Source organism: Aedes aegypti, chromosome 1 (genome assembly GCF_002204515.2).
Source record: "Aedes aegypti strain LVP_AGWG chromosome 1, AaegL5.0 Primary Assembly, whole genome shotgun sequence".
Classification (NCBI taxonomy): Eukaryota; Metazoa; Arthropoda; class Insecta; order Diptera; family Culicidae; genus Aedes; species Aedes aegypti.
Window position 1 is genome coordinate 91791082 of NC_035107.1, and position 17086 is coordinate 91808167.

The window sequence follows — 17086 nt, forward strand, 5'->3', positions numbered from 1 at the left end:
CGTCGGTCAATGCGAAAACATCACTGAACTCTTCAAAAAGATTTTCGAGCTTGCCTTTGAGTTTTGTATCAGTTACGTTCAATTTCAATTCATTTAATAGTGCTTGCTTCCTGTGAGTATTGTTTGCTGATTTATTTATATTAAATACTTCGTAATTTGAGATTGGTACTAGTTTTGGTATAAAATCATTTGGAATTTGCACCGTTTCATCTAAAGTGTTCATGATTTTAACATAAGGGTAATTTGTGCTAATTATGCCATTAGCACAGAAAACTCCATGTTGAATTTCCTGTGCTATGGTAACGCTATCCTCAATATTGCCAAAATGCAGTCGTTTTAATACTTCGCATCGTGGTGGAATAAAGTATTTACCTCTCAGGTGATTGGTTATAGGAATTTCGAGGGTGTTTTCTGAAGTTCTGATTGACAATATCCAGGTATTATAATCAATATTGCATTTCCAACCTGCAAGGAAATCTCTACCGAGAATTCCATCGGTAGGAATTGGGAAATTTTCGTCCACGATGTGGAAATTTTGGGCTAAATTTTGGTTATAAATTTTGATTTGCACTAAAGTGTCTCCTAGAGTGGATGTTGTTCCATTCCCTATACCGATTACGTTGCATTTGTTCGTTGGTCGATAAATTTGGCTTGGTTTAACTTTGTTTGCTTTTAAGACTGATATATCTGGTCCACTGTCCACCATGAAGATGCACGGTGTTTCTGATGCATCAATATTAAGACATACGAAATTCGAGGCAGCTACATTTATTGCGTATGCTGCCCGAACGTTACCCCTAAAGGGTGTTGCTGTATTGATTGTACCCCTAAAGGGCGTTGTGGCTGCTGATAGTTCACGGGCGATACTAAAGGGGGTATTTGCTGCTGAAAACTTGGCAGTTGTTGTTGATATCCCTCATTTGCACTTTGGGCAATAAACATTCCATGATTTGATAAAGGAAATCCACGATTTGGAAATGAATTTCCACGACTTGACCAACCTCCTCTTTGATGTGGATATCGCTGATATCCTCTGCTTTGACGGAAACTTCCGCGATTGTGACCAAAATTTCCATGGTTGTACTGATGGAAATTTCCACTGTTGTGCTGTTGAAATCTGCCGCGATTATTTTGCGTTTGGTGGGCTCGAGCACGACCTCGAGCTCCATCTCTTGATGTCCACATTATTCGAGCAGTATTTTGACTTGTTTCTCCAGTAATTGGGCTGGATTGTGCATTTTCTTGCAATTTCTGAATTGCATAATTAATATTGGTAAAATTACCTGCTTTAAGAACAATGCGTGCTTCATTGTTCATAGTGCCCCTGATGAGAGCATCTACGCCATGTTTTGTGGCCATTTTCTGTGCTGTAGCTTCAGGTATGTTGTCACCCAAATACACCGATTTTAGCTGCGCGATAATTTTGTCGACTTGTTCACAAAAGTCAGTGACGTTGTCCGTTTGTTTAATTGCAGCGAGTTTAGCTATGAGGTTTTCTGCTGTTATTTTTGACATGCAGTGATTTTTAACAGCGTCTAGAGTTTCGTTAAGGGTTTGATTTTCATTCACGGCCTGACGAGCTTTGCCGGTTAAACGAGTTCTTACGAACCGCACCACCGTGGCTTCGGCAGCATTTTTCTGGGCAGGGGTTGCCCCCGCAAATGTTTCCTCTACGTTTGAGTGAAACAACCTCACTGCGTCCAGAAAAGTTGTTAAATGTTCTGATGTGCCGTCGTAAATTTGCACTAGGGCTGTGCCCAATTTCAGATCGACTTTAGGAGTCGCCATTGTCGTGATATTTATGACTCCTGATTTCGCGTCGTTTACTTTTATTTTCCGTTTTATTATTTCGGTTATTTCAAAATATGCTTGTCTTGAAGATTTAATCAGAAAGTTTAAATTTGTTAACGATATTTCCTCTTCGAACTCTATAAGTCTTTGTTCAACATCGGCATAGAGTTCATGAGCATATTTAAATTTTGCTTGAAGAGTTTCGGTTCTATAATTCGTATTTATGGACTTTTTTAGATTATTGGCAAGTCTAATCAACTGACCAACATCCTCTTCAAGCTGTATCATTAATATTTTGCTAATCTTATATCTATAAACATTAAAAGTAAAAACAAATCCTTTTCTTATCTTACAACCATTCCACCCGTTTAGCGGAGGCGCACTCCTCGACGCTGAATTCTGGTTCGATTGCTGTTCCTTGCGGCGGAGGCGCACTCCTCTACGCTCGCTTTTAATGATGATTCACTTTTCTGCTGCTATTCGCTGCTACTGTTGCCGGCCTCAGGCAAGGGTCTCGCGTTCATTCATCATGTTAGATTCGGCTACTTTCTTTATTATGGGCTACTGCCCCACTGTTTATCTCTTAGAGGCGAGATAGATGCCTGAAAAAAAAAACTGACCGTTTTTCGAGTTCGACACTGTTTGTATTTTTTTTTTTTCAAACCTCACTTAGTTTATTTAAAGCCGACACACTCTTCGCAGCTTTCAAAGCTTGCTTCCGTGAATGTTCCTTATACATGCGGTAAAACATGATTAGTAGTTGTAGTACTACTAGTATTAGAATAATGTTCAGTTTAATATCGTTTTTCTGGTGTAAACTTTCGTGTACTTCTAATCTATTGAGTACTTGGACCTGTGGATCACCTTTATTTTCCGTGTTCTTGGACTCCGTAGTGCCCATGTTGCTGATTCACTCAAACTACACTGTTCTAACGCTCCTTGTCCGTTTTATTTCACTTCAGTTAGTTCGTTAATATGGCAAATTGTGCCTTTTCCATTCCTTTAGCCCACTCGGTGATTATTTGCTGCATTAATGCCACTGTTGCGCACATCAAAATTAATGCTAGCATTATAATTAAGATCGATGTCACCGTCATGGTGCAAAATCTTCACTTCAAAATCTTCACAACTGTTTTTCACATTTTTTCACTTTGGTAGCCTGTCACTTTGGTAGCCATGTAGAAAAATCTCCTTTTTGGTTGTCATCATCCTCGATAATTAAAATGGCAAACGAACCTCTCGGTTTGAGGGTCAAGACAGAATTGATTTATTCAGTTATCCAAAATTATTCTGACACTTATTTAGTTCGGAGACACTTGAAAGCACTTATGTATTGTTATGTATGTGATCACCAATCAGTGATCGACACCGAAAAAGAGAATGCTCAGAGAGAGAGAGATACGGAGAAGGCTAATTGCGCCAAACCGAATTGAGCTTGACGACCACACGCTGTTTACGTGTTCAGAATGAAATAAGTGGTATGAGTAAATATGGTGTAAGAATTGAAATCAACTTCGCTTCCGTTTTACAAACTCGCCGACAGTATTCGGTCGGACATCTGTCAGCTTTGACCAACGGTCATAAGCTACAGCCCTCATTCTCGAGGGAAGTGACCCATGGTAGTAACGAGAGATATACATGTACCAGTCGAGAGCATCTCTGCTGGTCGGTTCTCCTTCAACAATCCCTCCCAACTCGGATACATTGTCCAGATCGTCTAAATTCCCTCCGCCCCCCTCATTGGCAGCCAGATCCGGAGTACTTGCTCGGGATGGTTCTTCTTCTTCTTCGCCAGATCCTGGATTTTGCTCCTCTTCCTCCTTGAATTCTTGCAACCTCTTCCTCATCTCTTCCATGTACTGTCTGGACTCTCCTCAACCCTCTTAACAGTAGCCACCTCCGACGCACTAAAGAATTGCATCTGGAGAGATCCAGTGCAGGAGTGAGCGTAAATAAAGAGTATCGCATTATCTATTATTGATTGGAGGCCGGATGGCTGGAAGTAAATAGCGTTTACAGATCGAGCCATGGGCACAGCACACCCAATCATATGGGTGAACATGTGGAGCCCGCAATTAAGTGCTGCTGAATACGGACTCTTGTCAACTATCCCCAACCCCGACAGGTAGGGACTGTAAGAATAAGGGATGCAAATTTCTTGCCCTGGGATAGTCATCCGATTCATGTCTGATCTCAAAACCGGTGTCATTAACCACCGGGAGAACACGCGTGTGGTGTGGTGCATTAACTCGCACCCGGCAGTGATGGCAGAAAGACCAGTGCAGTCCTTGTGTGCCATGATTAACGTACCGAATCTGAGTTTCGCTCGGTTATGTTGGGGGAAAACAGCAAAGAACATGTCTATTCCACAGGTTAACTTTATGAATTCAGGGTCTGAATAGAGCTGAGCGAAATTTGTTATCGCCACTTCAACACCATCTGCAAAATCGGGGTTCATTAACTGAGCTTTTAATGCAGTCTGTAGGCGATCAATATAGGTCTGGTTCGAGGCCATATGTATTCGAAACCCTCCGAGAATTAGAAGCGCAAGGTCGTATAGCATATCATCAGAGACTTCATCCTGGCTTGATCCTATATTGGTGTTGATTTCCGTGAGGCGAACTGAGAAGACACTGAGAGGAGCAATTGTAGAACCTTCATATCCAATTAAAACTCCTAAGGAAACCCAATCGAATCTTAAGATGCCACTCATCTGACGGCATAGCATATTAAGGAATGTTAAAGATGAAGTCACAGAAACAGATTCTCTGCGGTAAGTGCTGGCTAGTATGTGGTAGTAATCATTCAAGTTGGCTCCTGCTCTGGAATGTAATATGATCCCAGCCTATTTTTTTTGCCGGGTCAGGCTTTAAGTCATCGAACTGCTTTATGGGCTCATATTCGTTCGCCGCATAAATCAGTTCGATGGCATTGTAAAACGTTTGCTATTTTCTTTGTGGGGTGCCACTAGAGTGGTCCCTTAAAGTTTGGAAATGGGATTTGCTAACATGTGGGATGCACATGCCACAATACTCACTCGAGTGAAGTGACTCTCCATTTGATTTGCACGGCGAGTCACTTCACTCGAGTCGAGAATTGTCACCTCGCTATACGACACCGACAATTGTCACCTCACGTCACTCGTAGAATAATTAATTTTTCAAATGCATAATGTTCCAATAACTCCTTGATTGATGATTTGTTTAACGACCAAATGGTTTGGGGTTATCGGTTTTATCGCCGATATTTGGCTTATTTCCTTAAATAAGCAGTTTGCAGTTTTTCCGTTTAGCAATTCCGAGAAACATCCATCGTTTGTTGAGTTCTGAAGATGTTCCATGCTACAGACATGATTGTGTCCTATTTGTTGGCAAGGTTTGTTGATAAAGTAGAAGCTGGAGTTGCTGGCGATTGCTACGGTTGCTGGTACTTTAAGCGTCCTATTTTTGATAATTAAAGGTTCTAGCAAAATGGTTTGATAAACAGGAATGTCAAGAATTGGAATTTCGATTACAAAAATCATTTTGGTTTCATTATAAAAACTCTTAATATCTAAAAAATCATAAATTTGGTCTACACTCTCTATGGTTAGCTTTCGAATTCTAAACTGTTCTAGTACAATTTTTAACTCATCAGGGGATAAGATGTCCTTAGAGATTACATTCAATTTTGCTAGTTGTGCTATCTCAAAAATGGTTCTCAAGTATTCGTTTACATTGTCTATTAAAATGTTGAGTTTTAGTATGTCTTGAAGAATAAAGAAATGTTTTGTTATGCCTGAACTCAACCTTGATTAAATTAAACTGCTCCTAATCTGATTGTGGTCCCTTTCTAATTGGTCAATGATTCTATTGATTTTATCCTCTAGCTGATGGTTGATTTTGACTTGTTGATTATTTTCCGTAATTAGGATTTCGTTATTCAATTCTAATTTTCTGATGTTTTCTGAAATTTTGATCAAATCATTGTTGTTCAAATTTCCCGTGATTTGCTTGATCGATGAGCCGAGAGGTTCACATCTTTCTAAATCAATAATGTGGTAAACTTGATGTTTCCCAATTTTTACAAATGTTTTACCTATGTCCAATGTTAGGAGGCCGGGATTCTTGTTGAGGTTGGTTATTTGGATGTTGGCAGCAGATTCTGCTGGTGGTGTGCAGATGATTAATGTGTGGATGCTTAACCATATGAGTAAGGTGGGCTTCATGATCTCGTCCTAAAATAAAGAAGTTTCGTGAATACGATGATGACATTTTTATGGGAATAGGTGAATACAAGAGGTTTGAAGCAAGGCAGTTCTATAGGATGCGAAATAGCATAATAATAATGTTTAACGGGGTTAATATGCTAATGAATGATTATAGAACTAATTTCTACTTGAATAATGCAATTAGTAGTAAAGCGTGAATAAAATACAAAATAAATCAGCAGCTACTTCCGGATTCTTCGTATTTTTCCTTTGTGGAGCCATCTGTTATCCTCATCAAGGAAGGTTTGTTGTCTGTTTTCAGCGACTACAACAGGATTAAAGAAATCTTGTCTCTTACTTTTCACTCCTTGTCGTTTAACGAAAGCTAATTGATCTGGTTCTAGGGTTGGTGGATCTTCTCGGTTTAGGTTCCTCTGTGCGTTTTGTTTTTGCTGGGTTTGTGAGATTTGATGTATGGCTTCGTCATAAATTTTATTCCGAACTTCTAGCATCTTTTCTCTGTCTAACGGTCTTTCTTCGTTATCTCGAATTCCGTAAAATATTTCTCGTGGTTTGAGGTTTGTTGCGGAATGGATACTATTGTTGTACAACGTGCAGGCTATCAAAAACATTTCCTTAACTGTGACATTTTGATACTTGTGTCTATTGCATTTGAAAATTTCGGCAATTGTAGAATGGAAGCGTTCTACAATGCCGTTAGTTTCGCTTCGGTCAACGGGTGTAAAATATTGCTGAACATTTAATTCTGCAAGCAGTCCTCTTAATTCGATGGACTTTATAGCCGGTTCGTTATCGGAGACTATTAATTGAGGAGTTCCATGTAGCGCAAAATATTTGAGTATGGCTTTTCTAATGTCTAGTATGGCTCTAGATTTTACAGGGATGAGAGTTCCAAAACGTGTTAACTTATCGACAACTGACAAAAATATGTTCGGTTGAGAAATAAGGATGTCCATGTGGATGATATCTAGCGGTTTCTTTGGAATGGGGGTTTCTCCGTGTTTTATCTTGTATGGCCTTCTCTCATACTTAGCCTTATTGCAAACATGGCATAGGATGAGAAATTTTCGAATTTTTATTTTCATGTTGGGGAAGTAGTATCGCCTGATAATTTCTGCATGATTTTCTCTAATTCCGCGATGTGAGGTTTCATGGGTTCGTTTATAAGTGAGTCTTGTTCATGTACATCGGTTACATCCATTAGCAATTTTTGGGAAATTTTCACTTTGAAGGTTTTATGTCTACTGAAATATTTGGATGGAATTAATTAAGCTTTCGGGACAGAGTATACAGTTTTGTTTTGAGGGATCCATATATTCTCGAAATATTTGAATCAATGCTGGGACACCGAAATGTATTTTTGTTATAACCCGTCTATGAACTCTAATTATTTCTTTGTATGTTTCAGAATTTTCGATACCGATTTTGAGAATGATCTGATTATGAAAGAAGTTAATGGGGCGCTCGGTACATTCGTTAAATTCTGACACATCAGTATCGGCCGAATGAACCGAATTTGAATCTGATGATTCATCATTTACATTAATTTCGGGGATTCTGGATAATGCATCCGCTACTGCATTTAGTTTTCCTGGTCGGTGTTCAATATCGAAATCATATTCAGATAATTGAAGCCTCTATTTAACCAGCTTCGAGTTTGGTGTCTTAAGATTGAGGGCATATGTTAGAGGTTGATGATCTGTAAAGAGGGTGAACTTTCTGCCCAAAAGATACGGTCGAAAGTATCGCGTGGCCCATACGATAGCCAACAGTTCTTTCTCAATTGCCGGATAATTTACTTCGGTCTTAGTTAATGTCCTTGAAGCATAAGCTACAGGCCTATCTGTGCCAATGGGACCTTGCGAAAGCACTGCTCCCAATGCAAAATTGCTAGCGTCTGTAGTTAGCACAAATGGTTTTTCAAAGTCAGGATACTGCAAAATATTACTTTGCGTAAGTAGGCTTTTGCAGGTTTCAAAAGTTTTCTTGATTTTTTTTTATAAAGTTCTCTATCGAGAAACATATAACCTAATAAACATTGAAGATCATTTTCATTTGTATAACTGAGAGTTCTATAACATAGATTAAATACTTTGGCTTATCTTATACCTAATAAGTACGGATATTGAAACATGATATATAAATTAAGGGACTCGTCGTTCGGATTATAGCACAAGCTCACGGTTTGGATGATGTACAAAGAATGAATGTCCTTTAATTCTCCTATTCCTTTTATAAACTTCTACCTAATCGCTATCTCTTAACTCTTACCTGTCTTAACTAAACAATAATAACCCAAACACGCTGTTCCTCCTATCGAAGAATCCGGGTGGGCGTCAGCTGTCTTTCTTTAGTCTGCCTGTTTCAATTATGCTACCGAGTCCTAGGCTGTGGATGGTCATAAGCGACGATGATGGAAATCCCGGCGTAGCTCGTCTGCAGGGTCGTAAAAGATCTCAGGAAGTCTCAACGTTTCTTATCGGTTGTAAACAATCTTCCTGCATACCATTCAGTTGCTTGTGAAAACATAGATTATGAGATGTTTATGACGATGCTCATCAAGAGCGATTCCGATCCTTAACTGCTCCCTCCTTGAGATCGAAGCATCCCGATTCGATGGATTGCAACTACTTGCTGGCTTGTCTTAACCTGATGATGCATATCAAAATAACTGCGCCTAGAAATAAACCAACAAACAAAAACCCAATTCCTGTGTTCCTTTGGATGACGTCTGTAGCTTTGATCTCTTCTATTTCTTGTCGGTTCTTCAGATTCAACTCGTGTAACGTTTCCATTGAGACCATCGTTTGTTGTTTGATGTTTAGTCCCTCTAGTGGTATTACGAAGGATGGGGATTTTGGATGGTACTCTAGAGCGCTGAAAGTTTTGTTGTTGATGACAACTGTACAATTGTTGAAATACAACAAGAATGTTCCGGAGAGAGCGTCCTATTTGACATTCCGCAGTTCGTCGGTAACGTTGCTGATTTTGCGTTTTTCACGGCAATGTGGTTATCCGTAATCCTCCTTGTTTCCATCTTGTCCTTAACTTCCATCATTACGCAGTTTCCAGATGAGCCATGTAGGAGCTTTGAAAAACAATCGTCGTTCGATAGATCCATTAAATCTTTCGCGTCGCAGAGTTCGTTTCCGTTAATCGTTTGACAGTGACCTTTGACGAAAAATGTAGATCCAGGGCTGATGATGGCGTGTGTTGTTGGGATTTTTATGGCGGTTTTGTTAATAGGGAGAGGTTCTAAAAGCAGGTGACTAAAAATTCTAGTTTCTATCTGAGGGATGAGAATAATAAAGTAAATTTTTGAATTCTTATAAAGTGCCCTGATTCCTAAAAATTGGTAAGCTTGATCTGTGTTGATTAATGAAATATTTTGCTCCAGAAGCTTATCCTTAATAAATCTTAGTTCGTCTTTTTCTAAAAACTTCTTCGATATCAAATTAATTCTGTCTAATTGTATGGTTTCAAAGATTGTATCTAAATGATTTTTCAAAAGTTCCATATGGTGTGATATTTTAAAAAATTGCGTTAGAGCTGTAAAATTTGTGTTAATACTACGGTGATTAATAATATCTTCCCTAGCTTTGATAATTTCTTTTTTATTATTCCCTGCTGTTCGTTAAAAGATTTAATTATATTATTGATCCTATCCTGAAGCTGTCTATTTATTTGAATTTGTTGGTTATTTTCTCTCACTAGTTTATTTGTTCCGGATCTAAGGTCATTAATGTCATTGTTGATCTGGATGAGATCGTTATCGTCTAGATTACCGGTAATAAACTTTATCCCTGAACCTAGGGCATTCAATAAGCCTCTTTTCTCTCTATTTTTGGGGTAAAGGTCATTGAATAGATTATTTACTGTCATATATCTGTTTTGTAAAAGGTCAGTCATGTCTTTAAAATTCGGAAAAATTTTTAGTCCGTCAATGAGAATTTGTATTTTGTCCAGTACTGGTATGTATTTGTCCAAGTCTATTTCGTGATATATACGATGGTTCCCGTCTTTAACTCTGGAATACCCGACCTGCAGTGTGAGGAGTCCTGGGTTCTGGGAAAGGTCATTTATGAGTATGTTTTGGGCAAGGCAGAGAGGAAAAATCAGTAGGGAGATTATTGGAAACGCCATTTTTGTTTTGCTGCGAAAAGAAAAGAATGTTATTATTCAAATAAATTTTTATTGAGATTAAGAGAGAAGTGTTTTATTTTCTAACGCGGCGCAAATTGTTTTTGTTTTTTTTATTTATCAAGAAATGTTTGTTGGTAGTCGGTTTCTACTTGCGCGTTTTCAAACAGTTCTCTCGTTTTGTTCCTTATCCCTTGACGTTTATTTAAAACATTTTGGTCGGAATGTAAGGAAGGTGGATCTTCTTTGTTTTTATTATGCCATTTTAGTTGTTTTTGTTGATTTTCTGTAATTTTCAGGATAACCTCATCATAGAGATCGTCCCTCGCTTTAACCATTTTCTCAACGTCCAAAGGAAACGGCGTTAAGAAGGAGCACGGTATTCAGTGGGAGAGTGTCAATCTCACTCGGGAAGTCATTGGCGGTAATCCGGGCACGCGTGTAGATGACGCTATGATTAGGTCGTAACTGATCAGCGTCGGCATAACCCATCAGTCTGCTGTTCCATACATGGGCTAAGCCATTAGGATGCCATGCAGCGTTCTGCTGTAAAGCGTATTTGCTCTCGGATGCGTTGGGCGTAGACAGGGATGTTGGGATACAAAGTCATATGCAGATGATCTGCATCAAGGTCTTTGGGGTACCCGTTATTCCCCAGGGTGTATGGTGTCAGCCTAAACTTTGATTCTACTGAGCTAGGGATGTTGAAGTTTCCCATTCCTGACAAATAGATACCAACTGAGCGTGGGACGTGGTAGTTAGACTGAGTCAATACCATGTCTAGAAGCTCACGTTCAGCAACATGTGTGCGATATCCATTGGCATGCTGGAGGAATAGAACTCTTGCCCAGGTGAGTTTAGCTAGGTAGTAGGCGTAGGCGGATTCGGGCATGGATTCCCGAAAGTTCTTGTTATGGGCTACGATTTAGGTAGGTTTCACGGACCAGATGCGTCAAACCCCACGAAGTGATTAACCTCTTCGGCGATGGGTGTCACTTCCTCGGCGGCGGACGGTGCATAAGCCTCGATCCATAAAGGATCGTTCTTCACTTCCGACGGGGCCTTAGATAGATGCTGTCCTGGTGAACGCGGTACGTCGGGTACATCAGAAAAGGCTGATGTCTTCGGCCGAAAGGGAGGGCGTCTTCCTCCTTGGCGCCGGTTCGCTGATGCGTCGGTACGACTGGACGCAGGAACGACTTCGTCACTTGACGGTTTACGGTTACGATTCATGGCTGATCGGGTTAGGTTTCACGGACCAGATGCGTCAAACCCTCGAACCCACACGACACGAGCGATATACCATAGGAGGATCGATCCTAGATTTCTTATGGGAAATAAAGCATCTAACGATAAATTACAGAACAGCTAATAAGATGATAGTTGATAATAAGATCCAAAACCACCTGGTGAAGGACCAAGTGCCCCACCAATGCTTAATGACTTTCGTCAGTTCTTTTGAACTATGTTTCGGGTCGAATTCTATATCCAATGTATGTCCCATTGGACCCTCGTACAATTTGGGATGGTATATGGGGGCATCAAAGTCCTGTTCCAATATATGTCTATAAAGACCAGGACTAGTCAGGGATACAAGAGGGTTGATCAGATACCTACCTACAGAAGTGATTCCATTTGGTCCCTCGCGAACAGTACTGTTAGTGTTGGTCCAGTACTTCCAGATAATCGGCTTATGAGATACGGTGTCATATCCAATAACATCCGGATTCGAGCCGACCAATGCGTTTTCCGGACTCTTGAGTAATGTATATTCGGAGAAACCGACCTCAATACGATCTCCATTTTTTCGGTAAACGGGACCCCCTTGAGGGATTGTCGGGGCAATTCTGGCGATGTCAAAGCGCGTCGTTGGCTCCCCAGTCAGGAACTTTTCTTTCGACTCAATGCAGAGTCTATATGACTCATCTAAGATGAGTTGCCCCTCCATATGACTCATGATTTCTTTTAGTGAGACATCTTGGATCTCAGCCAAGGTTGGACAATTGTCGATGTCCTTAATCCAATTCACCTCTGCGCTTGTCTTTGCTGGGAGATTTATCCATTCTCCAGTCACGAGTCTGATCCCATTTTCTCTACACATCTTTAGATAGCAGGCTCCTCGGATTGTGGTAGCAACGAGATCGTTAGAGTAGAAGTCTGATCTATTCATGTTTTGTACAAAGAGATCAACTGCCGTCCTTTGTTGGCACATTTTATTGACAGAACTAGTGTTCATCCAGAGGGTATCCAGTGTGGTTAACTTGCAGGGAGGATCACCACAAGAACCACCGATGAATCGGGAGTCGATGAATTTCTGGCTGTATGGGTCGACATGTACAAATGCTTCAGATAACTGGATATTAACTGAAGACTCTGTATTAACGCCCATCCATCCGCACCGTTCGACAGGGAACCCTACGCCAGAATGATGGTTGGTCTTGTATAGGCGGACAGCATCCTGACATTCGTTTAACGATGGCAGCGATGGGTGGATTTTATGTGTGAGAGTCCGGCTTCCAAAGAAGCCTTCAGAGCAAATCACAGTCCAAATGGCTTTTGTACAGAGGTACCCATGGGCTGTGGAGTTTGTTATGTGAGCCAGCTTTGTTCCCGTTAATTTCTTAGACAAAATGCGGTTTTGTTCTGGAATCGGTCTTTTGTTGCAAGGAATGGCCGGCGGGAAGAGTGGACTCCAATGTATGGTTTGAGAAGTTGGGCCATAGAAGAGGTCAGCTGTACTATCTTTAATTTTGATAAACTCCTCAGATTCCCTGCAGATCCATAGTGAGACAAAACACGCAATGTAAGTTAATCGTGGTACTCATGATATAGTTGAAAGAACACGGTTCAAAAGAAACACAAGTGGAACGTATCAAGTAATCAAAAGACAAGTTATGATTCCTGTTCGAATAAAGGCGTATGTTCAACAGATTCTCCTTTACGAAGTTGGGCAGTTAACGGTTTCGTGATCTTAGCAAAATCACGTACAAACCGTCTATAATAACCTAGGATGCCCAGAAAGCCTTTTAGTTCTTTCTGGTTTCTTGGAATTGGCCATTTTTGGATGGAGATGATTTTGTCGGGATTAGGTTTAACCCCTTGGTCAGTCACAATGTGACCTAGAAAAGCAACCTCTTTCTTTAAAAATTCACTCTTATCGAGTTGAATTTTAAAATTAACATTCTGGAGAGCTTGGAAAATCGGATGATGCCTTCGGCTAACATTTTATTAATTTGATTTTGAACCTCCTGCTTGTGGCAGTAGGGGTATCGATAACTCTTTGCATGGGTAGGAATTTCGTCTTTCGTTTCTATTCTGTGTTTGACTACGTTGGTAAAGGTCAAGTCATTACCTTCGATGGAGAAAACACCTTGGAATTTGGAAATGAGTTTGAGAAGTTTATTTCTTTCTTCGGAATTGAGGTGATCGATGCGAAGTTGATTTTTCAGTTTCGAGTCAATCGGAGACGGGTCAATAATGAATTCTCTTTTGTCATTTTTTTTTTAATTTTCGTTCTTCGAAATTATTTAGCTCAGAGAGGATTGAACGATTTGGGCTATATTTAACGGAGAAATAGCAACAATTTTTAAGTAAGACTTGAGCTTTGTTATGGTTAGCTCTGTATAACCCTGGTACGACCATTACATCCTCTGTTAAGGGAAAGGGATGGTCAATGTAGAAATCACCACTATTGATGTTTGTGTTTAAAACAACAGGAACTTCCTCATGTGCGTTAAGAGATACAGAGAATGAGTCGGGATATTTTCGTAACATTCGGATAGAATATTCCGGAAGCTTTAGAGTATTAGTGGAAGTCAAAATTTCTACTCCGAGGTCTCTAAGAGATTCGTACCCAATGAGACCGTCGAAGAATGGGTGGAATTTCAAAAAAAAAAAATAAATCTAAAGGAGGTTTGTTAGGAAATACGGTTAGTTTGATTTTCTGATTGATTTCGTGTGAGCCATTAATATTATTTACACATGTAGGTGTGCAATCTAAGATTTCTTCTGACGTAATCTTAGCCGGGTCGATGTAATTTCTATTAGCATCGGTGTCAATAAGGAATTTTAGCTGTCCCGCTTGTGTTTGAATAATAATGTAAGGGAGGAAATTATTTACGTTTCGTTTCCTTCTCCTAAATCCGGTTGAAAATTTGGGTCGTCGTAGTATTCTTCATATGTTTCCTCGTATGGCTCTTCTGTGTATTGATCAGAAGGTTTGCCAATTCATCCTCCGGATACGCTGAACTACTTGGTTCGCGATTTATTGAGAATGCTATGCTGGCTGGACTAACATGGTTGGATGGTTCTTGTGCGATCCACCCCAGCGCTGATTCTTGGAATATTGGACCACTGCAGGCGTTCGTGCCTCCTGTTGCAACTAGTCCGCATGCCAGCCACCCAAATTTAGAGTTTTGGAAGGTTGGGCTCCTTCCAATTCTTTTCCAGCTTTTGTTCTCCCTCCATCACTTGGTAAAATACCCGTGCACCCAGTAGCAGCTCGATGGGGCCGTTCACATTGAAGTGTGGGTCAGCCAATAAGAGATGTTGGCTGGAATATCCACATCCTGAAGATTAATGCATTGTGTAGGTTGGTCCATTAACAACTTAGGAAGGATGACCAACTTTACCTCCATAGTGTAATTGGTACTATTTGCAATTAGTACCACCTTTGTTTTAGAATTAAGTTGCAACATACCTCCTATTCCGCTGACAATAGTTTTTTCGTTGAAATGAGGCACTCCCAGTCGTTTGAAAGTGCTCTCTGCTATAGCTTCTAGTTGACTTCCAGAGTCCAATAGGCATCGGACGGGTTGGAAGGTTCCGCTGGGCGAATTAATCTTGACCATTGCAGTGGCCAAGAACACATAGCCCTCTGCTAGTCAATTTTGACTGTTAGAGGAGGATGGTGCTGAGTTTGAGACTGCATTCACCTGCTGGGGAGGGGGAGCGGTGGTTGAATCTTTTTCCTCATGAAGCATCGAGTGATGTTTTCCCTGGCAAGTTCGACATGTGTAAGTCGATCTACAGTTGGACACTCCGTGTCCTTTCTGAAGGCAGTTGAAGCAGAGCCGTTTCGGCTTTGCTACTTCTTGACGTTTTCGGGGTTTGATCGTGGCGAATTCACCCATTACCTTGGTGGAGACTGATTTGACCTCGCTCATGTTTAGACATGCCAATTGGTTTGCATGTTTTTCCAATTCTCCTTTGAATTCGGTCCAGGTGTAGACTGTTTGCAGGTCCATCTTGTCTTCCATTCTAGAGAGCGTGCCTTCATCTAGTCGGGCTTTAGCGAGGCTTACGAGTAATCCGTTTTGGGATTCGGTCGTTTTGGATTTGTTTAGCGGCGTGGACCGTGGTGTCCACCGCGTCGATTAACGCCATGATAGCTTTGGCATTTGGCGTCGTGCTCTTTTTGAGTTTGAGTAATTTTAAGAAATAACCCTCATAAGCTATTCTCTTCTTATAAAATCTGATTTCCAGCTTCGCCCACGCTTCGACGAAGGTGGCGCCGGAGTTTTCGAGCGCTTCGACTGAGTTCTTTGCTGGCTCGAAATGCTCCCGGCATTTGGTGAGGAATGCGAATTTGTCCGCATCCTCTCCAATCGTTGCGATTCGCTTCTCGAATCTGCTCTTGAATGCCAACCATTCTGTTGGCGAACCGTTGAACCGAGGCAGGTCTATTCGTGGCAGATGATCAGCTCGGCTTGCAGACTGCTGGATCGTCTGATCCAGTAGTCCATTTGGTGAACCAGCTGTGGGAGCTGGCCTCAGTGCTTGCGCCAGCTCCTCCAGCGTTACCTTCGCGTTGAGTTAGATTGCCATTAGTGGCTCCCTACGCTGTTGCTGTTGAGTGCCTTCAAAGCCCTCCAGCTTTAGCAGAACGTTTGACGCCTGCTCGTACACACTATCCAGTGATGAGACAGTTGTTTTTACGTGGATAAATGAAGGATCCTTCAATTTTTTGGCCTCGCTGGCCATTCTTTTCAAACTGCTTTCCAGGGAACACAGCTGATTCTTGGTGGTCCCAACCACCTCAGCAAGGTCTTCTTCTCTTGTCATTCTGGATGGTATCTCCAAATCGAAATCTTACACACGGGGTATTAAAACAATTTATGATTGCCTCTCACTAATGGAGCGATACGCAGTTACCGCACGCGGGCGGCGATCACCTTTTTGTTCGTGGTTCCCCACGCGGGAGGAACCTGCGATCACTATTTTCGTTTTTCCACTCAGGGGGCACTACGCGGTGGCCACGAGCGGGTGGCATTGATTGAATTTCCACGACATCACATCACAGAGTTTGATACATTAATACACAGTAGTGCCGTGCGCACTCTTCCTTTTCGCTCATCCTTTAAGCTTTGGTGGGAAGTTTACTCGAGTTCCGAAAATAAGTTCAAATGGTGCAAATGAGTGTTCAGTATGTGGTGTTGTATTGTAAAAGAATGTGAAATATGGTAACCAAGAGTCCCAGTCATCATGTTGTTCGTTGATGAATTGCCTAAGATATTCATTTAAACAACGATGACTTCTTTCGAGAGCTCCTTATGGTTTCTGGATGGTATGCTGTGGAAAATTTTTGGTCTATTGCGAGCATGTTACAGATTTTTTGGAATATTTCGTTTTTATACTCGGTGCCCATGTCGGATTTGATTACTTCTGGGCAGCCATAAATTAAAATGAAGTTTTCCACTAAAGCCTTGGCTAGTGTACCGTGCTGCATCAATACCCGGACGCTTAAGAAGGGAACAATATTCGAGTTCTATTTTAAATAGATTATCTTTATAATTGTATAATGTTTTGTGCTGCTACACATAGACTCATATCTTATCTAGGTAAATATAATGAGTTTTTGATAAAAAATTAGGGTTTTATCATTTAAATGGTCAAATCAATTATTCTTGTCTTGTCTGTAAATCCGGACACTTGGAACAAGCCTTG